Raw genomic sequence first — 25,119 nt, forward strand, 5'->3', positions numbered from 1 at the left:
CAGCAGCTCTCCAGGGTTTTGGACAGAGTGTCTCTCCTAGCCATAGCTGTCAACCTTCCCTTTTTTTGCGGGAAATTCCCTTATTCCAGCGCCATTTCCCACTGCTATCCCGGATTGTCAGATATCCCGTAGACTGTCCCCGGGACAGGTGAGGCTGCTGATCCCTTATTTTCAAATCTGAAAGTTGACAGCTGTGCTCCTAGCCCTTCCTGGAGATGCTGAGGATTGAACCTGGAACTTCCTGCATGCAAGGCAGATGCTCTGCCGCTGAGCTATGGGCCCTTCCATACATCACCCTGGAAATCCTATGTAAGGAATAAGACTTATACATGTCCAGAGAGAGAGAGAGAGAGAGAGAGAGAAGCATCTGATTTTCATTTTGCTCCCTTTGATTCTGAATGTCTCTTGCCACATTCCTTTCACATTTTTTCCAGTTCCTCTGCCACGACCTCAGCTTCCCTCCAATGCTCGGCGTGCGTTAAGCTGAACTTTCTGTCTCCTGGTTTGTTTCAAGAGGAAGTGACCCGAAAAGAAATACTCCTGCCATTCTGACCCCACAGACGAGCCTTTAAATAGAAAAATAAAGTGGTGCTGCAGGCTGCAAGCCAGCACATCCCTAACCTGGGAATAAGGCCCTTACCCTCTGAGTAAATGTGCATCAGATTGCCTTGGTGATTGATCAACGAGAAGTTAGAAACAGGGACATTCCATTGACATCAACGAGGTTTCAGGATCTTCTGTGTACTTGCAGCAAGATTTGGGAGCCACCTACTTGCACTTCCACCCAACACTATGCAGAGAATTCTTAATGTGGGCTAGAAATTTAAAGCCCAAGTTTTGTCTTGCTGGATCATCTCGGTGTGTGAAATCCAGCTGCCGACTCCTCCAACACTGCAGAAAACAGGTAGTCCAAAGAACAAAACAAAAAACCACCACCTATAGATCTGTGGTTCCCAACGTGGGGCACACACCTCACAGGGAGGCAATTTGCTTTTTTAAGGGGGGCAATTTGAGAATGAGTTATTAACAGTGAATGGCCTTTTAGGCTTCCTCCACGTGAATAGGAGTTCACTTTTTTAATAATAAGAATTATATGTCATGGGGGGAGGGGATCAGGATTTTAGAGATGCTTAGGTGGAGCATGGCCAAGAAAAGGTTGGGAACCACTGCTTATAGATAAACAACCAATCCAATAGCCCTTATTCCCTTGCTGATGTGTGGGGTCAGACTGACCTCACACATCCAGAGCAAGCAAAGTGACTTCCCTGGGGTGTGAGCCTGGCCAGTGTGTATGGAGGTCCTGGTATGCCCAGACAAGGCTACCCGGGCAACAAGGCAGGCAGACCCTCATGCCAGACAGGGACAGGATCCGGAGAGTGCTCACCCTCCTCCTACCCAGCAGCAGCAGCAGTGGTGAGGGCAGGGTTAGTGTGCTCTGTCCCCACTTTGGGGGGGGGGCAGGTACACTCCTGCCCTGGGCACCAGCAGACAGTGCTACGCCACTGCTCTCCTCCATTAATTTGTCGGATCTTTTAAAGCCATCTAGGTCATTACCGCCTTCCATAGTTTATGACTATGCACAGCGTAGCCTTCCAAAAGTCAGCTTCATTGGAAGTCCACGAGTGCTATGAAACACAGCCATCCTTTGAAATTCGCACTTCTGAACTTATAAATGCAGACATTTGACCAAGAAATGTGTGTAAAAAAAATGTGTATATTTGGTAAGACTGCATACAAAAATGTGCACACAAGCAGAAATTCACACTAAAATGCTGGTGAATTTTTCTGTGGACTTTGAAAATGCAAAATATTCTGGCTGATTTATAAAGGTGGAGAACGGAGCTTAATAGAAGAAAAATGAGAACCTGAAACAGATTTGTCTATCCTCAGCTGCTCATGCAGCCCTTCATTTTCATTTTCCCTCTTTTAAATGGCAACATCACTTTCCCATCCTTGGGGCAACCTGGCCAGTTTCTGTGAACTTTGTCCCTTTGGGAGGGGGGTTTCCTCCCTACTTCCCACCCGGTCCCAGAGATCGCTCCTTCTAATAATGATTTCAGCATGTGAGTGCCAATAGGACCAAAAGCAGAAAAATGAGAGGGAGAGATATCTGAATGCTAGGCAAATCACAGCACTGTAGAGGTATCAACAAAAAATGGGGGGGGGAGTAAGGGAGAAACAAGCAAAAATGGAACTGGAAATTCATGGGAGCTGGCAGACTGTACAAAAGAACCCTACACTTCAACATTTTGCTGCAGCCCCAGCTTCTGGTTCTTTGAATGCCGTGCCTTCCAATTCTCCAGCACTGCGACAAACTTGGGGGGAGGGACATAAAACACAAAACTATGGTGATTTTATGAATATCCCACCGGCTCCACAACACACTCCTTGTTTACAGCAAGATCTACCACATTGTGCTGCAGCTGTAATGTGGAGATGGGATATCATACAGCTGAACAGGATCATGGCTAGCTAGCTCAAGAGTCATGCTAAGGGGAGAACATCCATTTCATTTTTTAATCAGCAAAGCCCATTTCATTTCATTTTAATTTCCAATCAGCAGCGAAAACCCTTCCCCTCTTGGAAGCTCAAGAGTTGGCTTAGGTAGTTGGGCAGGTTGCCAGCAGACTCGGGGGTTTCGCTTTACTCCATCTCGAAATCAAATACCGTAAAAACAGCGCAGTCAAAACACAGGAGTCCAGCTGCATGATTGCTTGAGAGTATAAACCACTGTAGAAAGAGGTTTGCACTCTTTTCTGTGAAGAATCAACAGCTACCTCATTATTGCCTTCCCACCAAGGGCCTCCAAACACATCTTGTATCTGTATACCTTTAAATATCAAAACGCCGGATGTGAGTACCAACAGGACCCAAAACAGGGCCAATGAGAAGCAGAGGGATGTATCAGGTTGAAAAAGTGGGGAAGGGGAACTAGGGGAGCAGCCCCCCCCAAAAAAAAACACCTCAACCTACCAGTCATGAGAACTGAGCATGCTCAGTGACTACAAAATGCTTCTTATCTGTTAGGGGAAAGAAACAGAAAATCAAAGGGAAGGAAATCATAGAATTGAAGAGTTGGAAGAGACCATGAAGACCATCTAGTCATGTGGAAACCAAGCCTTATTGAGGCATCTAATCATAAGCCTGCATTTTTATTAAAGCTTATATGTTTAATCAGGGCCTGTATCTTAAAAGACCAGTCTTAGAAGACCAGTTGCCTAAAAACCTTGACAAGATATTTTTACTCCTAGACAAGGGGGCCCCCTGATTTATAGCAGAAAACAATTCTCAAAGTCGTAAAAAGGGAATTACAGGCTGACAGCCAAGGTTACACTGACCCTACAAATTAAGGGTGGATAAATAGTAAAATGAGCCATATCTTCTTCCTAAGGTTAAGAAGGTCAAGAGCAGTGAAAAAGCATCTAGCTGGCAGAAACAGAACATTTTCTGGGAAGACTTTTCAAAAGCTGTTTGTTTCTTAAACTAAGATCCTTTTAAGATTTCTTTTCCTTTTAAAAGGTTGTTTATGTATTAAATATATTAGTTTAAATATAATTATGCAAAGGATTTAAGAAATGCTAGATTCTTATTTCATATAGTTGGAAGAGATCACAGGGGCCATCAGGCACCAGCCCCCCCTTGCCAGACAGAAGACGCCAATCGAGCGCTCTTGATATATGGTTGTCAGGCCTTTTGTTTAGAAACCTTCAAATGAAGGAGATCTCAATGTTGATGTGAACTCAATCTTTGACATATGCATAAGATAAAAATTCAAGATTAATTATCTGTTTTGGAAGGCAATAGGGCAAGGAGGGCAAGAGGTGAGCTGGTAATTAAGATTCCTTGTTGAGACACATGTAAGATATATTACTACTTATTTGTCATTTATAGATAGAAGAATATATAGCTTTTTGATTTCCATAAAAGGGCAAGAAGGAAATGGGTGTATCTTTTGTGATTGGTTCTAGCAAACAGCCAATAGGAATTTCAACCAGGCTGATTGGACAGAGGCAGCCACAGGAGGAGCAAGGGGGCTGGATTAAGGAAATATAAGTGCTGGCCAGAATGGCAAGAGGCCAGGCCAGAGCTTGGTAACCATATACCACTGTGCCTCATATTTATTTGTCTGACAAATAAATTACTATTTTAATTTCTCTATAGCTGCGTTGAATATTTCATTCCAGCTAAGCGTTAACCACAAGCAGGGTGCTACATTTTATGGTGCCTCTGTGACTCGGATAAGTGGTCTGCTGGAACGCAGCCCCTTCGCCCTACTGGGCAGGGTACAAGAGAGAGGACCTCTAAACTGCTTACCCAGCGCGCACTGGGAAATTTTTCCAGGGGAACGCAGAAGACTCGTCTGTCTGATACCTTGCTCACTGGCGGCGACGGACCGGGGGGAACCAGCCAAGGGTAAGTGCACAAAGGGGTTTTGGCCCTCCAATTAATTGGGAGGAAGAGAAGTCTTGATCAAACTTCTGCGTCTCAGTAAGGGGGAACTGAGTACGCTAGGTGGCTGGGTACATCAGATGGTGATCTGGTGTAGGGAAAGGTTGGGAGGTAGAGTGTGGTGAAGTATCCAGCGCATTGTATGTGTGAGAAAGTACAGAGCAATTTGTAGCTGACCTGAGTGTGGAGTGAGTAGTACTTCGGTTCCCAGTGAGGCGACTCCATCTGGGCAAGGAATCTCACAAAGCGCTTGTGTGTGTGACTGAGTGGATACTTCACAGGGCCATACAATGGGAGTTGGGGGTTCAAAGGGGGGAAATACACCTCTTGAATGTATGTTAAATAATTTTAAGAAAGCCTTCTCAGGGGCATATGGAGTCAAAATGACGCCAGAGCGCTTGAGAACGTTATGTGAATTAGAATGGCCGAAATACAATACTGGATGGCCATCTCAGGGAACCTTTGATATAAATTTAGTAAGCAAACTTTGGTCTGATATCACCAAAGAAACTGGAGGGTGCCCAGAACAATTTTCATATATAGATTCTTGGCTGAGCACATTAAATAAAAATCCTCCATGGATAAGGGAATGCAAAGTCAAACGATGCAAATTATTGGCTGTAAAAGCCGAAGCTAGGAAAGGAATCTTGCCAAATAAACTCAAACCCATTTTTGAGGGACCAGAGGAAGAGGTGCTTCCACCTCCACCCTATGCTCCACATCGAAGGGAGCCTAATCCAAACACTCCACCAGTTGTAACCCCAAGGCAAGAAACTGGAATGAATAATGGGGGTGGAGTCACAGAGCTTGATTCCTTGATAGATTATGATAAATATCTTCAGGAGGCATTGGAGTCCTATAATAAAGCCCAAGCAGAAGTGGTTATTCCACCTGTGACTCCTAATAGACCTCCATCTACAGTCTCCTTTAGTGGAACAACTGATTGCCTACCCCAAACCCCTGTACATCCAAGTCCTAGAGAAATATTACAGAAGTTACAGGGAGACCTTGATCGGTCAGCAAGCAATACAGCCAGGCGTATAAAGCTGCTAAAAGAACGCCTTGGGACAAATACTATCCCCTATGATTTGAGGCCCCTAGAGCAAAGTGAAGAAAAGGGTCACGTAGTAGCCCCTCTTAGAAGAGTATTTGATGCACTTGAGGATCCTGTGCTGGTCAACGGGCAACCCGGACCACGGCCACCTCGAACTTCGACCCTGCAATATATTCCATTCACGACTACGGATCTGATGAATTGGAAAACACACACCCCATCTTTCGCAGAAAAACCTCAGGCTATGATGGACTTGGTGACTTCAATAGTAAATACTCATAGTCCTACTTGGACAGATTGTCGCCAGCTCCTAAATACTCTTTTCACCACTGAGGAAAGGAGAGACATAATTGAAAAGGCACAGATATATTTGCGTGAGCAGGCCAGAGTGGGAAATATTTTTAATATTGATCGTCATCTTCAGGACAACTTTCCCTTGGAAGATCCTAACTGGGATCCAAACAATGCAATTCACCTGGCCAGACTTACCACCTACCGCCAGACACTTGTGCAAGGTATCCGCAGGGCATGCCAGAAGCCCACTAATATGTCTAAAGTCTCAGAAGTAGAACAGAAACCAAATGAGAGTCCGGGAGACTTTTTAGAGAGGCTGCAGGAAGCCTATCGTATATGGACTCCTTTTGACCCTGAAGCCCCTGAAAACAGCAGAATGATTACTGCTACATTTGTGGCCCAGTGCGCTTCTGACATTCGTAAGAAAATTCAGAAATCAGAAGGATGGGAAGGGATGCTGATGAGCCAAATTATGACCATTGCACGCCGAGTTTATCGGAATAGGGATGAGGCTGAGAAACAAGAGAAGAAGAAGTGGCAGAAGGAAAAGATGGTAATGCTAGCCACAGCAGTGAAGCAAGATTACCGCCCCTTAAATGGAGGGAGAGGACGGGGAAAGAATCCACCACTGGGAAGGAATCAATGTGCAAATTGCAAGAAGGAGGGTCACTGGAAGCGGGAGTGTCCTGAACCCTTGAGGTTGGAAGAAGTACGCCCAGGTCCAGGCCCAGGCCCAGGCTCCGGCCCAAGAAACCAGGGACGGGGACGGGGAATGATCCGAGATGGAAGATATCAGAGACCTGGACAAGGACGGAGTAGAGACAATTTCATTGGACTGGCAGAAGAGGATTTTACCCAAGACTAGGAACGACCGGACTCCATAAAGTTAGGCTTCCAGGAGCCCACGGTCACGATTCAATTAGGGAGCCATTTAATAGACTTTATGATTGATACTGGGGCTGAATACTCAGTACTCCCAGAACTATTGCAGAAAAAGGCATCCAAAAGTGTAGTCATTAAAAGTGCCACTGGACAGTCAGCTAAGAGATCTTTCCTCCAACCTTTGGAATGCCAGATTGGGGGACATCGTTTAACCCATCAGTTTTTGTATATACCTGAGTGTCCAATACCTCTCTTAGGCAGAGATATGCTGTCCAAATTGCAGGCCCAAATCACCTTCACTCCTCGAGGTCCAGAAATGAAACTGCCATCAAAAGCAGCAGGAATAATTACCCTCTCAGTACCTAAGGAACAATCATGGCGCCTAATGTCAGCCTTGCAAGTCCAACCCACATTAGATACAGAATTAAACAAGCTCCTCCGAACTCTACAGGTGCCACCAGGAGTATGGGCCGAAAATAGCCCACCAGGAATGGCTAAGAATATAGCTCCAATTGTAGTAACCCTAAAACCTATGGCTACCCCTGTATCTGTAAAGCAATATCCCTTACCCCGGCGAGCAGCAGAGGGCATCCAGAAACATTTGGACCGCCTATTAAAATATGGTCTGCTTAAGCCCTGCCAATCAGAATGGAACACACCCCTTTTGCCTGTTTGAAAACCTGGGACAGATGAATACAGGCCAGTACAGGACTTGAGGCTCGTAAACCAGGCTATCGAGACCTTGCACCCAAATGTACCAAACCCATATACCTTGCTGAGTTTGATCCCACCAGAAGCAACATTTTTTACTGTATTGGACTTGAAAGATGCATTCTTCTGTTGCCGGCTGGCACCACAGAGCCAACCTATATTTGCCTTCCAGTGGGAAGACCCTTTGACAGGAACAAAAGGCCAGCTAACCTGGACAAGATTGCCCCAGGGATTCAAAAATTCCCCAACTTTATTTGGCACTGCCTTGGCGAAGGATCTAACAAGTTACCCCTCAATACCGGGAGAAAAGGTGGTTCTGCAATATGTGGATGATCTTATACTAGCGGCAAAGGATTTTGATACCTGTAAAGAAGGGACAGAGGAACTGCTCCACTTGCTCTGGGAAGCTGGCTACCGAGTTTCCCAGAAAAAGGCACAGTTATGTTTAGAAAAGGTCAAATATTTGGGCTTTGACATCTCACACCAACAACGAGCATTGAGACCAGAGAGGAAAGAAGCTATTTGCCTTATCAAAGAACCTACCACAAGAAAACAACTTAGAGGATTCCTGGGAACAGCAGGGTTTTGTAGACTATGGATACCTGATTTCAGCAGTCTGGCCAAGCCCTTACATGAAAGCACTCGAGGTGCAGAAAAGGACCCATTTGTATGGGGACCTGAGCAGAAACAAGCCTTTTTAGTTATCAAACAACGACTTATGGAGGCCCCAGCCCTTGGATTGCCTAATTCGGAAAAACCCTTTCAGCTGTATGTACATGAACAGAATGGGATTGCAGCGGCAGTCCTGACCCAGAGATTAGGAAGTTGGAACCGTCCAGTAGCTTATTTGTCTAAACAATTGGACTCAGTAGCAAAAGGATGGCCTCCATGCCTAAGGGCAGTAGCGGCCACTGCAAGCCTTGTCAAAGAAGCTGATAAATTTACCTTTGGCCAGACGATGTATGTGAATGTACCTCATGCTGTTCTGACACTCATGGAATATAAGGGTAGTTATTGGCTAACGAACCCAAGGATGGCTAGATACCAAGGCCTATTGTGTGAAAATCCCAGGATTCATCTACGAGTAGTGAATATGCTCAATCCAGCGACTTTGCTGCCCCTACCAGAGGTAGATGATGAAGAATCACATGATTGTCTCCAAATAATGGATGAAGTTTATTCCAGTAGACCCGATCTGAAAGATGAGCCATTGAAAAATCCAGATGTTGTATATTATACTGATGGTAGCAGTTACCTGCATGAAGGTGCCAGACGAGCAGGATATGCTGTGGTCACTAATGAGGAAGTTGTGGAAGCTGAAGCTTTGCCTGCTGGCACCTCAGCACAAAAAGCTGAACTTATAGGTTTAACTAGAGCTCTGCAATTGGCAGCTGGATGTAAGGCAAACATCTATACTGATTCTAAATATGCCTTCTTAACCCTGCATGCACATGGAGCTCTATGGAAAGAAAGAGGTCTAATCGGAGCCCACGGGAAGGCCTTGAAATATGGACCTGAAGTAGAAATCCTGTTGGAAGCAGTATGGGCTCCAGAACAGATTGCTGTAATGCACTGCAAAGGTCATGGACGAGGAAGGGATCCAATAACCAGAGGAAATCATGCTGCTGACAAAGCAGCCCGAGAGGCAGCCCAAAAGCCTGTGGGAGGATTTATAGCAGCCCTCATACCAGAGGTAGTTCCAGAAGAAGTTAAACCTCACTATACCCCAGAAGAGAGGAAGTGGGCTGAACAGGAAGGAGCGGTTGTGAAGGACGGTTGGATGATCCTGCCGGATAATAGGATTTATGTACCTCATCATCTAGCAGGCACAATTGTAAGAAATTATCATGAATCTACTCACCTTGGCGGTACTGCAACCAGAGAGAGTCTCAGTCGGAAGTTGTATATTATTAATCTATCACAATTAGCAACTTGCATTTCACAGAAATGTGTTCTTTGTGCTAAAAACAATCCCAGGCAGGGACCGGTACAACCTCCTGGAATTCAGCATGTGGGATACGTCCCCATGGAAAGCCTAATTGTGGACTTCACAGAGTTGGTCCCTTCTAAGGGATTCAAGTATCTACTTGTGTTTGTAGATACTTTTACCGGATGGGTTGAAGCTTTTCCCACCCGAACTGAAAAGGCACGAGAGGTAACTAAGAGACTCCTCACTGAATTGATCCCAAGGTTTGGATTACCTAGATGCATTGGAAGTGATAATGGGCCAGCATTCATTGATCAAGTAGTACAAGAAGTATGTCGAGTCCTACAAGTGAAATGGAGACTGCATGCAGCATATAGGCCTCAGAGTTCAGGGAAAACTGAAAGAATGAATCGGACTCTGAAAACCCAATTGGCAAAATTAACCCAGGAAACGGGATTGGGATGGGTAGATGTGTTACCCATAACACTGTTTCGTGTTCGGTGTGCACCCACAAAAAGACTTAAGTTGTCACCTTTTGAGCTCCTGTATGGGAGGCCACCCTCCTTTGTTCAGGATATTCCAGCTGACCTTAAACAAATAGGAGACCATGTGACACAGGAACAAGTGCAATCTCTCTCCCGTGTTTTTGTTTCTCTTAACAGGTGGGCCCTCGAGCGCACGCCGTGCAGCATTGCCGAGCCGATTCATCAGTTCCAGGCTGGCGATAGCGTATGGGTGAAAGAGTGGAAACGCGATCCACTTGCACCTAAGTGGCGTGGACCTTACACCGTCTTGCTCTCTACTCCAACAGCGGTGAAGGTAGCTGAGGTGACCCCCTGGATTCATCACTCTCGTTTGAAGAAGTCTGAAGGCAGTTGGACGTGCAAAGGTGACCCCTCTAATCCTTTAAAACTGACTCTCTCCAAAAACCCCTGTATCTAGCCCTACCGGGAACGGGCTAGGTCACGGGCAACATTTAGACGACCGGCCTGCTGCAGCCACAACCTGGAAGCTGGCTGACCTGCGCACGCCTGAAGCTTGAGGAGCGTCTGAACCAGTGACTGTGAATGGAAAGATTCTCTTATACAATTGATTGACTGCCCCCTTGTGGAACAATTATAAGGGATATTACTCATTGGGGATCCTCGGGATATATGTTTTGGTCTTGGTGGTTCCCCATTTCTGTCACTGGGGGAATTATATTGGGGCTAATATTTATTTGCTATCACAATAAGGTAATCTTTTGTGGAAGGAATGCATATGCTAGACATCAACATGATTTTATTATTAATCCTGATCCCTTGGGAAGGGGAAGGGTCCTTGAATCTGACCAAATTTGCTAAATATGGATTCCGCCATGACCACAATATGTGGGTAAGCTTAGCTGAGATGGTAGCCAATGTTGCAAATAGGACTAATTGCCTTGTTTGCTCTCTTGGGCCAGATGATTCAGAGGGAGGTATGCCCTTATTACCAATACCATTAAATGCCATTGGTATGGTAAGCGAAATGCCACACCAAACAGAAGTACAGAATTTCCCCGGATGGAACTCAACTAAACCAATACGAGTTATACCTGTGCAAGGGGAATTCTGTGTGCATAAATCATCAGATGCAGCTGATCCTACCATGATAGGCTCTTCTCATTGCCACTATACTTGGGATTATATTAAGAATAGTCAAACCTGGGCAAACGGTACTACGTATCGAACTCGGAATACCTTGCCCTGTGCACCTCCTTTTATTCATGCATGGAAAATGGTATGGAACATAACTGTGACAGAAGAAGGCAATCTAACATACTGCACTGTGAACTCTCTACCCCTTTTGATATTTCGCCTTCTGCACTCCACGTACCAAAAACCTCAGACCCGATGGTTGTGGTGGATATGTGGAGAATGGGCATACAAGAAACTCCCTTCCAAATGGAGTGGGACTTGTTTCTTGGGATGGGTATTACCACCAATGTGGATTATGCCCACTAGTTCGGCCAAGCGTACACGAAGAAACGCTGACATTTCTCATATAGCAGGAGGAAGTACCCAAAGTTGGAGCGGTACTGATGATTGGCCACCAGAGCGCATTATAGCCTATTATGATCCTGCCTCCTGGAATCCTGGTGAGCTCATACAAGGGGCACGGGATCCTATTTATAATCTAAACAGAATAATTCGATTGCAAGCAGTAGTGGAACTTGTAACCAATGCAACGGCCCAGAGTTTGAGACTTATTGCACAACAGTTGGATGAAAGTAGAGCCGCCATTTTGCAGCTGAAGATGGGAATGGATTATGTACTTGCCAGGCAGGGAGGCCTATGTGGAGTCTTGAACTTGACAGGGAATGCCTGTTGCTTCAACATTTCTGATAATGGTGAGGCAATCCGTGTGTTGGCCACAAAGATGGAGAATATAGCACATGTCCCAGTACAAACATGGGAAGGATGGGATATGGGATGGCTCACCAATTGGTTACCTAATGTCGCAGGACTCAAAGGGATACTATTGTCTTGCTTGTTTTTCTTGACAGTAGTAATAATGGTTTTATGTATGGTGCCATGTATCATTTCATGTTTTAGAAGTACAATTAGCAAGATGATTTCAAATGAAACTCTACCTCATATCATGGCCCTATACAGAGCTTTACCTCAGGAATATGATGAAGGTCAAGCTATCAAGGACACTTGGGATGAAGGTCCTTGAGCTTGAAAGGGGGGAATGAGGCATCTAATCATAAGCCTGCATTTTTATTAAAGCTTATATGTTTAATCAGGGCCTGTATCTTAAAAGACCAGTCTTAGAAGACCAGTTGCCTAAAAACCTTGACAAGATATTTTTACTCCTAGACAAGGGGCCCCCCTGATTTATAGCAGAAAACAATTCTCAAAGTCGTAAAAAGGGAATTACAGGCTGACAGCCAAGGTTACACTGACCCTACAAATTAAGGGTGGATAAATAGTAAAATGAGCCATATCTTCTTCCTAAGGTTAAGAAGGTCAAGAGCAGTGAAAAAGCATCTAGCTGGCAGAAACAGAACATTTTCTGGGAAGACTTTTCAAAAGCTGTTTGTTTCTTAAACTAAGATCCTTTTAAGATTTCTTTTCCTTTTAAAAGGTTGTTTATGTATTAAATATATTAGTTTAAATATAATTATGCAAAGGATTTAAGAAATGCTAGATTCTTATTTCATATAGTTGGAAGAGATCACAGGGGCCATCAGGCACCAGCCCCCCCTTGCCAGACAGAAGACGCCAATCGAGCGCTCTTGATATATGGTTGTCAGGCCTTTTGTTTAGAAACCTTCAAATGAAGGAGATCTCAATGTTGATGTGAACTCAATCTTTGACATATGCATAAGATAAAAATTCAAGATTAATTATCTGTTTTGGAAGGCAATAGGGCAAGGAGGGCAAGAGGTGAGCTGGTAATTAAGATTCCTTGTTGAGACACATGTAAGATATATTACTACTTATTTGTCATTTATAGATAGAAGAATATATAGCTTTTTGATTTCCATAAAAGGGCAAGAAGGAAATGGGTGTATCTTTTGTGATTGGTTCTAGCAAACAGCCAATAGGAATTTCAACCAGGCTGATTGGACAGAGGCAGCCACAGGAGGAGCAAGGGGGCTGGATTAAGGAAATATAAGTGCTGGCCAGAATGGCAAGAGGCCAGGCCAGAGCTTGGTAACCATATACCACTGTGCCTCATATTTATTTGTCTGACAAATAAATTACTATTTTAATTTCTCTATAGCTGCGTTGAATATTTCATTCCAGCTAAGCGTTAACCACAAGCAGGGTGCTACATTTTAGCAGGGTGCTACATTATGAGCAGGGATCAGCAAACTTTTTCAGCAGGGGGCCAGTCCACTGTCCTCAGACCTTGTGGGGGGCTGGACTATATTTTTTAAAAAATAAATGAATGAATTCCTATGCCCCACAAATAACCCAGAGATGTATTTAAAATAAAAGCACATATTCTACTCATGTAAAAACACCAGGCAGGCCCCACAAATAAGCCAGAGATGCATTTTAAATAAAAGGACACATTCTCATGTAAAAACACACTGATTCCCGGACCATCCGCGGGCCAGATTTAGAAGGTGATTGGGCCGGATCTGGCCCCTGGGCCTTAGTTTGCCTACCCATGCTTATGAGGAATGGTTGAGGGTCTTGGGTATGTTTAGCCTGGAAAAGAGGAGACTGAGATATGATAGCCATCTTCAAATATCTATAGGGCTGTCACATGGAAGATGTGCTTTTCTCCTGCTCCAGAGCGTAGGATCCAAATCAATGGACTCACATTGCAAGGAAGGAGGTTCTGACTGAACGTTAGGAAGAATTTGCTGAAAGTAAGAGCTGTTCTACAGTGGAACAGACTCCTTTGAAAGGTGGTAGACTCTCCTTCCTTGGAAGTTTTTCAGCAGAGGTTGGGTGGCCATCTGTCATGGATGCTTAGCTGAGATTCCTGCATTGCAGGCAGTTGAGCTAGATGACAATTCGGATCCCTTCCAACTCTACAATTCTATGATACGTAATAAATTAATAATAATAATAATTTATACCCCGCCCATCTGACTGGGTTTCCCCAGCCACTCTGGGCGGCTTCCAGCAGAACATTAAAATACAGTAGTCCGTCAAACATTAAAAGCTTCCCTAAAGAGGGCTGCCTTCAGATGTCTTCTAAATGTCAGGTAGTTGTTTTTCTCTTTGACATCTGGTGGGAGGGCGTTCCACAGGGCAGGTGCCACTACTGAAAAGGCCCTCTGCCTGGTTCCCTGCAACTTCACTTCTCTCAGTGAGGGAACCGCCAGAAGGCCCTTGGTGCTGGACCTCAGTGTCCAGGCAGGACAATGGGGTGGAGACACTCCTTTAGGTATACTGGGCCGAGGCCGTTTAGGGCTTTAAAGGTCAGCACCAACACTTTGAATTGTGCTCAGAAACGTATGGTGAGCCAATGTATGTCTTTCAGGACCAGTGTTATGTGGTCTCGGTGGCCGCTGCCAGTCACCAGTCTAGCTGCCGCATTCTCGATTAGTTGTAGTTTCAGGGTCACCTTCAAAGGTAGCCCCACGCAGAGCGCATTGCAGTAGTCCAAGCGAGAGATAACAAGAGCATGCACCACTCTGGTGAGACAGTCTGCTGGCAGGTAGGGTCTCAGCCTGCATACCAGATGGAGCTGGTAAACAGCTGCCCTGGACACAGAATTGACCTGTGCCTCCAAGGACAGCTGCTTAACGATAGCCTCCCCGCCTCACCTAGTGCAGAAAAACCAACTCCACTTGACCACAAAACAGAAAAACAATAACAATAGTACAACTAAGTAATAAAACCGGCATAAAAGAGTGCAGCAAAACAGAAAGTGTTGTAATAAATACAGATCACAGAACAGCATGTAAAGAAGAAAGCCAAGACGGGCTTAAAAACTGCCGAAACTTAAAAATAGGAATGCTTGGGAGAAAAGTTTCCAAGGCACTTGAAAAACATAACAATGTGGGAGGGCCTGCTTCCCTTCTAAAGGAAGAGCATTCCAGGGAACTGGAGCCACTGCGCTAAAAGCATGTGGAATGGCAGCATGTTTTACCGCGGGGACACGTTACGTGGCGCCACCCTCCACAGATCTAAGTGACCAGTGGGCGGGAGAGGCGGCTTTCCAGATGCCCTGGTTTAAAATCATCTAGGCAGCGGAGGCTGGTCCATAAGGGCGACTGAGGCGCTGCTGCACCAACCTCAGTCTGTTCTTAGTAAAAGCCAGTCCTGAGGGTGGCATCGGCTGCCAGCACCCTCCCCCTGTTGCCTGGTCACAGGCCCCAGCTGCAGTTCCACATTTAAAGTTGCTTCTTGCCACTTCAAACTGTCATGGCTTCCTCCTCACAAAGAATCCTGGGAACTGCAGCGTTATGTACTGAGTTGAATAGGATCCAAAATGCAGCAGTCTGATTGGTCCTAGAACAATAGGATCCAAAATGCAGCAGTCTGATTGGTCCTAGAACAATAGGATTCAGAATGCAACAGTCTGATTGGTCCTAGAACAATAGGATCCAGAATGCAGCAGTCTGATTGGTCCGCAGGAGCCACCCAATCCAGCTCCAGCTGGAAGTGAATCCGCAACCTGATTGGCTTACAGGAGAATCCCGGAATTAGTCAGTCTCATGGGGCCCATTGTGTAAATAATGTATATAAAGCAGACACTTTGGGGGGGACTTGCATTCCTCACTACTATGAGCTGAATAAAGAGCATGAAATCCACAATCGACTCAGAGTATATTTCATGCAGTTTCTTAAGCAAGTTGTTGGCAGAACCCTATTCCTCCCAGCCCACTTGCTGGATCATCACCTTGTTGTGGCTTGCATGTTCCTATGACCCTTGTGAGCGAAGCTGTCGGGAATCTCGTACTCCCAGCAGGGTCACCCAAGGCGGTAAGGTCAAAGGGAAGGAGCCAGACAAAGAATGATCCAAGAAGTCCTCAACGGCAGAACAGGCAGATGATAACAAGCGGTGTGTTACAATGGCTGTGAAGGCAGATGAAGGCTGAAGCAGAATCTACCGGTTTGTCGTGACTACTTCATGCCAACAGAACAGAGCCCTACAGCAAAGACTGTGCGTTGGTCAGCGTGCACTGATCTGCACGCATAAAACAAATTCATGCACAGGCGTCTTCCAAAAACCCAACCCAAACAATCTTACTCGGCTACGAGTGATCGCACTATACAGTACATTTAAAGCAGTATCATACCACTTTAAAAAAGCCCTTGCCCCGAAGCATCCTGGGAACTGAAGGGTGCTGATCCGGAAGGGTTTAACAATCAACCCCTCTTCCCAGGGAAGTCTTGAGAGTTGTGGCTCTGTAAAGGGATAGGGGTCTCCTGACAACTCTCAGCACCCTGATCAACTACAGTGGGGACATGGGAGAGGAGGACCTTCTTGGTGGTGGCTCCCAGACTTTGGAACTTCCTCCCCAGAGAAGCTAGACTGGATCCCTCCTTGTTGTCCTTCTGTCAGCAGGTGAAGACTTTCTTGTCCCAATGGACTTTGAGGAACTGACTGCTGTTAATGAAAGGCCGTGCTGTTTTTTATTGTAATTATTTGTATGGTTTTAATAGATTTTATTTATGTTTGTAGTTTGACTTCTACCTCTGTTTAGTTGTTTTTGTTCTATGTTTTTAGCATTTTTATATGTAAGCCACCTTGGGTCCCGTCAGGGAAAAGACAGGGTATAAATAAATATATGCCTATTATTATTATTATTATTATTATTATTATTATTATTATTATTATTATTTATTTTCCCAGGATGCTCTGGGGAAAGTCACAGCTGTTTAAAGTGGCATGGTAGTGCTTTTAGCGTCTAGGGCAGATGGTGGTCACGGTGCTGCCCCTGTAGAACTTGGAAGGAAGGAGGACAAAGAAAAACTAAAGTCTGTTGACTCTGTCGTTTGATCTGGCTCTGCCTACAGTTCGCCTCCTTGCCCTTAGTCCCAATGGGCACCAGCTACCACTGCATAGAGGGCTTTATACACCAGTAGGAAAACTTTGGAATTAGTTAGGTGGCAGATAGGCAGGCGCCCAGCCAAGCCCGTCCCTTGACGCCAGACCTGCCCTATCTCACAACAAAAGAAAATGTTCTTTTTCAAAGGTTCCCAGAAAAAGAAAGTTGCTCCTTCTGATTTCTCCTCCCTACTGCTGTGTGTCCTAATTAGACCCAGAGCGAGGACCATGCAAGAAGAAACAAATTATTTCATAATGACAGTTGTTTTCATGATTAAAGGTTGCACTCATTTTGTTACTTATTTGGCAGAAATGATGTTTTGTTGTTATTAACTTGCTAAGAATCCATTTGCTTCCTTCCATTTGTTCTTTGGTTCCCCCTCTCCCCAATCCATTTACCTTCATTTCTCCTTTTGCTGCCATCTGTATAGCAACAGCAGAGGGAACTGAATTCAGCCGCCACACCTAGCAACCACCCATTTCCGTTTCCCACAACACCCAAGACATTTTTGGGCTATGCACACACCATACATTTAGAGAACATTTAAGGCACGTGATTTTCACCAAAGAAACCCTGGGGGCTGCAGCTTATCTCCTCACAGAGTTGTAGTTCCCAGCACCCTCAACAAACTACAGTTCCCAGAATTCTTTTGGACTTCTTCCAGTCACTTGCTCTAAATGTATGGCATGTGTTCCTCCAGTGCCTAAGGCCTTTTATTTCAGCATCCTGTGCAAACAGTGGCCACCCAGATGCCTATGGGAAGCTCAGAAGCAGGACCTGAGCACAACACTCTCCTGCCTTGTGATACCCAAAAAATGGGATTCGGAGGCATATTGCCTCTGACAGTGGAGGCAGAACATAGATATCGTGGCCAATAGCCTCCCCGATTTTGTCTAAACCTCTTTTAAAGAGATAATAACAATAACAATAACAATAATTTATTATTGGGTTTCCCAGCCACTCTGGGCAGCTTCCAACAAAGATTAAAAATACATTAAAATGTCACACATTAAAAACTTGCCTAAACAGCTGCCTTCAGATGTCTTCTAAATGTCAGGTAGTTGTTTTTCTCTTTGAGATCTGGTGGGAGGGCGTTCCACAGGGCGGGTGCCACTACTGAGAAGGCCCTCTGCCTGGTTCCCTGTAACTTCGCTTCTCTCAGTGAGGGACGCAGAGCTGGACCTCAGAACGATGTGGGTGGAGACGCTCCTTCAGGTTGTTTATCTCTGCGCTGTGTGAAGAAGTGCTTTAATTTTTTTGTCCTGAATCTTTCAATATTCAGCTTCATTGGACGGTCCTGGGTTTTATGAGGTGGGGAGAGGAATGTCTCCCTATCCACTTTCTTCATGCCATGCTTAATCTCATGCACACCTCTGTCATGCCCCCTGGCCCAATTACTTGCCTTTTTTCTAAACAAAAGAAAAAAATCCCTTGTTGCTGCCTTTCTTCATGGAGGAAGTGGGAGAAAAATTGCAGCATTTACAGTGGTACCTCGGGTTACAGATGCTTCAGGTTACTGACACTTCAGGTTACAGACTCCGCTAACCCAGAAATAGTACCTTGGGTTAAGAACTCTGCTTCAGGATGAGAACAGAAATTGCGGCAGCAGTGGGAGGCCCCATTAGCTAAAGTGGTACCTCAGGTTAAGAACAGTTTCAGCTTAAGAACAGGCCTCCAGAACGAATTAAGTTCTTAACCCGAGGTACCACTGTATCTCATAACAATGTTCTTGGCATGCTTCCAACCTGTCGCTGATTTCAGATGGGATTCAGTCAGATGCCTGCAAATTCACGCTGCGCAATCTTAGTCGATTGGGAGGCCTCGAGCAACAAACTTGTTTTTTTCAGAAGTCTGGACGTTTGTGGTAACAAAATTGACAGGGGGATGCACAGGAAGGTATGCAATCACACTGCCTTTGATGCAACGTCATCTAATCTGCCCACAAATAAATCAGAAGGAATGCTCAATTAACAGGGAAGCGCTCTTAAGTTGAGCGCTGTTTCTGCCATTTGCACAATATACAGCCTCTCTCTCAGGCTTGGATACACTCCCTGCAAAAATGGGAGTCATGATTTACCTAATAAAGCTGTTATGAGAGAATGGGCAAGGGCTGAAAGGCAGCTGGAGCTATGAAAGTGTAATGTAAACTGTTCGTGGGACTTCATGTTTCTGGCAGAGTTTTGTCTGTCAGGTTTAGGAGATCGGAACATCTCAAGTCCTTTCCTGTGCCAAGCTTTCCAAATAAACTTCTAAGAGGCATTTGCCAAGCAGAAATGTGTTCAGCAACCCCACCTCCGCCCCTCAAAACAGGCAGTCAAGCAGCCTAACAGAAGAAATAGTACCTCAGGTTAAGAACTTTGCTTCAGGATGAGAACAGAAATCGTGCTCCGGCGGCGCGGCAGCAGCAGGAGGCCCCATTAGCTAAAGTGGTCTTCAGGTTAAGAACAGTTTCAGGTTAAGAACGGACCTCCAGAACGAATTAAGTCCTTAACCCGAGGTACCACTGTATATGTTTTTAGGACACCTTATGCCTTTAATTTTAAATCGTTTTTAATTTTATGTCTAATATTGTGCTTAAGTATAACTAGTGTGTTGTAATTGCTGTAACCCGTCCCGGGACCTTAGGGTGAAGGGCAGGTAATACATTTTAATAAAACTATAATAATAATGTAGCTATGCATGAAAATGCAAACTGGGGCACATTTTTCCTTCATCCCTGGCCCTAGCAGCTTCTGGGAAAGTGCAGTCCTTGGCTCCTATTTATATATTATTTATTCCTCTGTTGATCCCTTTCCCAAAACTCCCTGCGGGACAGAGACCACCTTTTGACATGTGCCCGGTTAAATAAACTTGAACTGCCACAAATCAAGCCAGGTCCTCCTGCTTCTTCAGGAGTGGGAGAGACATCAACTAAAAATACACAGCTTTGGGATCTTACCTCTTTCAGAGTTCAAGATCTCCCCCTTCTTCATCCGAGTGATGCATGCTGTTTGACAGGGACCAGCAGTTTGTCTCTCTGGAAAAGCTGATTAATTTGCTTGGCTTTTGGAGCTGGGCCGAATCATGGCTGCTTTATTAGCTGGAGAAGGAAGAATGCAAGACCAGGCTCTGCTTTGGTGCAAGGCGGGGGTCAGGAACCTCAGGCTTAGGGGCCTTCAGGACTTTCCTTAGGTCCCACCTGCTTCCCAGGACACATTCAGCAATGTCCTCTTCAAGCGCTTTGGCCTGGCTAGAATGCGGTTCTTGAGCTGCGTAGACAGTGGCATGCATAGAGTATGCTAGTTTTTCCCTACTATGCAGAGATTAAAGAGTTACATTCCTTTGAGCAGGTTGGGGGAATTGGGGGGAAAGGAGCAATGTTGAGATATCAAATACCAACCATCTCAGACCCTACGATTGGCAGGTGATGCCTTGTTGGTGATGCCAGCACTGGGAGCTGCCTGATTGCTGCTGACCCGTGACAGGGCCTTCTCAGTGGTGGCTCCCCAGTTGGGGAATGCGCTCCCAAGTAAGGTACACCTGTCTCCATCATTATTCTTTTTCAGGAGGAATTTGAGAACATTTCCTGTTTACTTAGGCATTTGGTGGCTGAAGAATACTATTCCCGGCAACTTCAAGATCATGGGATGGAAGAATGTTTCAACTGCAATTGCTTTTAGAGTGTTTCTGCTTTGCTTTTGTTTTTAAATTGTGTGCCTGTTTGTTGGCCTGGGCCCCTTGGGGAGGAAGAAAGGCAGGATATACATTCAACAAAGAAATAAATATGGTCTCCCACATCAACTCTGTTGTAGACCTTATGTGCCATTGTTTAAGGCAGCCTTCCCCAACCTGATGCACACCAGATGTTTCGGACAATGGCTCCCATGATCTTTAATCACCAGGCCATTCTGGCCGGGGCTCATGGAAGTGGAGACCACAGGTTCTCCACCTCCCTGGTTCAAGGGGACCAGAGGTCAAGGAGGCTGGGACCCTATTATTTTAATGGTTTCCTAGAAAAGAGAATTGGAGCTATTGCAGCTCACCATGCAAAGGTGAGATAAGCAGCGACTGCTGAAATCCCGTCCCCATGTGGAGCTATCATGGCACCTTTAAACCTGGTAAAGGGTGTGGCTAAAAGGTAAAGGGACCCCTGACCATTAGGTCCAGTCGTGGCCAACTCTAGAGTTGCGGCACTCATTTCAGCTTCCGGGTCATGTGGCCAGCATGACTTAGCAGCTTCTGGCGAACCAGAGCAGCACACAGAAACACCGTTTACCTTGCCGCTGGAGCAGTACCTGTTTATCTACTTGCACTTTGGCGTGCTTTCGAACTGCTAGGTTGGCAGGAGCAGGGACTGAGCAACGGGAGTTCACCCCGTCACAGGGATTTGAACCTCCAACCTTCTGATCGGCAAGTCCTAGGCTCTGTGGTTTAACTCACAGCGCCACCTGCGTCCCCAGGGTATGGCTATCAGGAGCAACAAATGCAGCCCCTTTGCTCAGATGAGCACAGCTTCTCCTTGTGCTGTTTGCCATTGTTTTTCTTAGCAGAGAGGAGGAGGAGGAGGAGGAACCAGCCCTTTTAACCCTGCCAAACCTCTGCTGCCCATGCCCTTCCCTACCACTATCCCTCTTCTCCTCCTCCAGCACGGGACCCCCATGGAGATCTTCCCTGGAGTCAGACAGCTTCATCCTTGCAGCTGGCTCCAGGCCTACTCCAGACTGTACGCAATAAGCTGCAAATGACCCAGTTGCAAAGGCACTTGCAAACTGCAAGCAAAGGAAAAACAGTGGCTCAGACCGTTGAGTGAGGAGGAAGAGAGGGCTGCAGCCCCGAAGGCGGAAGGAGCAGCCAAAAGAGCTTGTGCTTCTTTGACTTCCTTCCCGTGTTTTTTCCCCAGGTGTGTTGTTGAAGTCACAGAGCCTCTTGGTCATGAAAGAGGTGACCCACCCTACTCCACAGAGCAGGTGTAGAGAGTTCCCTTCCTCCCCCACAACAAACACTCTGTGAGGTGAGTGGGGCTGAGAGACTTCAAAGAAGTGTGACTAGCCCAAGGTCACCCAGCAGCTGCATGTGGAGGAGCAGGGAATCAAACCCGGTTCACCAGATTACGAGTCCACTGCTCTTAACCACTACACCACACTGGCTGTGTAGGGAATCTTTGGCCCTCTGGATGTTGCTGAACTACAATTCCCATCCCTGCTGTGTGATGTAGGGTGGGGGGGGGTAACCTCTGTCAATGGACACGAGGCTCTGTGTCTTCAGACATGATCCACTAGCCCAAACCAACAGGTGCAATTCCCCCGCATCATTTTATATCACTGCAGCCTAACTAAAGAATTTTAAAATCTAATAAATGTAGATAAAACAGAAACACTGCTGGACTATGAACACTGAATTCATAACAAAGCCGCTAGTTATTTGGCGATGGTGTTTTAAGATAAAAAAAAGATTTATACAAGCTGAATTAGGATGGAATCTAGGATTAAAGAAGAGAAGACTGGAAAAAGCTGAAACTTCCTTTTTTAGATAAAACAGCCATTCTCAAAATGAAAATACTTCCAAGAATTTTTTATTTTATTTTTTTACTACAGCACATGCTGAATGAAGGCACGGGGGGTGGGGGGAGCCCAACTGAACAAATGGCAACAAAATATTAGTGGCTTTATACTGGATAGTAAAAATAAAATAGAAGAAGAGTTAAATTAAAAATAATGTGTACTCTTAGAGAAAAGGGTGGATTTTCTTTCCTGGATTTAAAAGCTTATTTTTATGCCAATGGTCTGATGTGATTATCTGGCTTGATCAAGCTACAAGACACTGTATACACAAATTAGAACAAAGTTTTCTTAAAGAGTGATCAATGAAATATGTAAACAATCTTGATGTGAATTACATGCTCTATACTGCGTCGTATTTTGTACTATTATTTGATGTTATAAAAACTGGGGGGGGGGGGGACACTATTTTTTAAAAAAGGTTTTGTTAAAGAGCCTCTAAACAACTTATTATGGCTGAAGCCCATCAAAAGGAAATTTTCAACAGATATAATTTTTCAACAGATACTGCTTAGGGAGAGGCAAAAAGGAAGACGTTCTTCTCCAGATTTACCCCCAGACTCTGCTTTATACGACCAAGATTTAATTTGAATGACATTATAACGATCTTTTCTTTTTAAACGACAACGAAAGGTAAATAACAAATACACTGACTAGATAAGAGAGATGGTCAGATTCCCAACAAATGACAGAGACAAAATGGAGAGTGCAGTACCCCTAATTTTTGGCACACCTATATCACAGGTGATAAAAACCTTTTCATCCTGATAGCATCCAACAGCCTTACCTGATAGATGTATTTGGTAAAAAAGGTAAAGGGACCCCTGACCATTAGGTCCAGTCGTGGCCGACACTGGGGTTGCAGCGCTCATCTCGCTTTACTGGGCGACGGAGCTGGTCTACAGCTTCCGGGTCATGTGGCCAGCATGACTAAGCCGCGTCTGGCGAACCAGAGTAGCGCATGGAAACGCTGTTTACCTTCCCGCCGGAGCGGTACCTATTTATCTACTTGCACTTTGACATGCTTTCGAACTGCTAGGTGGGCAGGAGCTGGGACTAAGCAACAGGAGCTCACCCCGTCGCAGGGATTCAAACCGCCAACCTCCTGATCGGCAAGCCCTAGGTTCTGTGGTTTAACCCACAACGCCACCAAAAGAGGCATTCTCTCCTATGTGAGAGAAAAGGGGAATGCCTTTTTTAGCACAGTATTATCATGTGCAGTTTTTAATAGGCGTTTACAGCCCTTCACAGCCTGTTTACTCTCATATTTCTCACACACGTGGGACAGGAGGTTTACATTTTAATTTAGTTAATCCTCAATCCATCTCCATCAATCACGAGGAAACAGAAGTGGGCAGTAGCGTACCCGAATATACCATCTGTTCTCCAATCAACTCCGAAAAGTTGGAGGACTTTCTGTTCCTGAACCTTCCGAAAGAATTTTCCATTGGTTCAGACAAGGGAGGCAAACTGACGTCGGGTTCTCTGCAGCCTTTGGTGTCTAATGATGATCCATACATCTACCACACATTCTTACAAAAGAACTATCGAGCAATCTTGTTCGCGATCTGGAACTGTCCAAGGCCAAAGCGGAGTTACCGGGATCAAGACTTCAGCAATGGAATTGTCTGAGCAGCTTCGTTTCACTCTCATTCTGAGCAGTTTACACCTTACTTCAGAGAGTAAGATGGCCTTGTATTCTGCTATGATGTAGATGGCCTGATGAATGTCCTCAGAATCACACATGACCCACAAGAATGGTGACTATTCAGAGACTCCTCAAAATTGAGTCTCAAGAGTCAAGGCGGTGTTGCTGCATAATGGAAACAGACCTCCCTCCATCCGAGTCAGACACACTGTCTACATGGAACCCACAGCAACCTAAAAACAGCTGTTATGGCTGTATTCAATACAGCAAGTAAGGCTGGCATCTCTGTGGTGACTTTGTGCAGCTGGAACATATGAAGTACAGTGGAACCTCGACTTACATACGATTCCAGTTATGACCTTCAGTAGGTGCTTCGACTTGTGAACTTTCTCTAGATACGAACAGAGGCCTTGCCAGCAGCCCAGAGCTCGGCTGGCTGGCTGCGGAGCAGCGCTGAGGCCTCTGCTGCCAGGGAGAGGGCCCCCATCCCACCCTCGAAGCTGTGGAAGAGGTGCCGCCTGCAAGAGGCATAGCAGGGCGCACTGCAGCCCCAAACCCCACCGAGGAACTAACCTGAGGAAGTCCAGAGAAGAACCTGGCCTGGCAAGAAAAACAAGTGATCCTGGCCGAAGTGAATCAGCTCTTTACTGACCCTTGCCCCACCCCCAGCTTGTAGCCAGGTAAGCCCACCCACCCTCAACACACATAAGAAAATGTTATTTTTTAAATCTACAATAGTGTCTTATTTATTTTATAGTACAGTACATTGATTATTGCCTTCATTTTATGGATCTATGGTCTCGTTAGACAGTAAAATCCATGTTAAATTGTTGTTTTAGGGTGTGTTTTTCATTGTCTAGAACCAATCAATTCACTTTTCCGTTACTTTCTATGGAAAAGTGCGCCTCTGCTTATGTACATTTCTACTTATGATCGGACCTCCAGAACAGATTATGCTTGTAAGTAGAGGTTCCACTGTTTTTATGTGAATGAGGCAGCCAAGCAAAGACTTTGCACTACATGAAGAGGCTGACCTCCAAAGGTCGGAGAGAAGAATGTGCAACAGCCAGCACTGGCAGAAATGCACAAAATCCTATAATTGCCCCTATACATCAAACTCAGTCTGGT

Source organism: Podarcis cretensis, assembly GCF_951804945.1.
Source record: "Podarcis cretensis genome assembly, chromosome: 8".
NCBI lineage: Eukaryota > Metazoa > Chordata > Lepidosauria > Squamata > Lacertidae > Podarcis > Podarcis cretensis.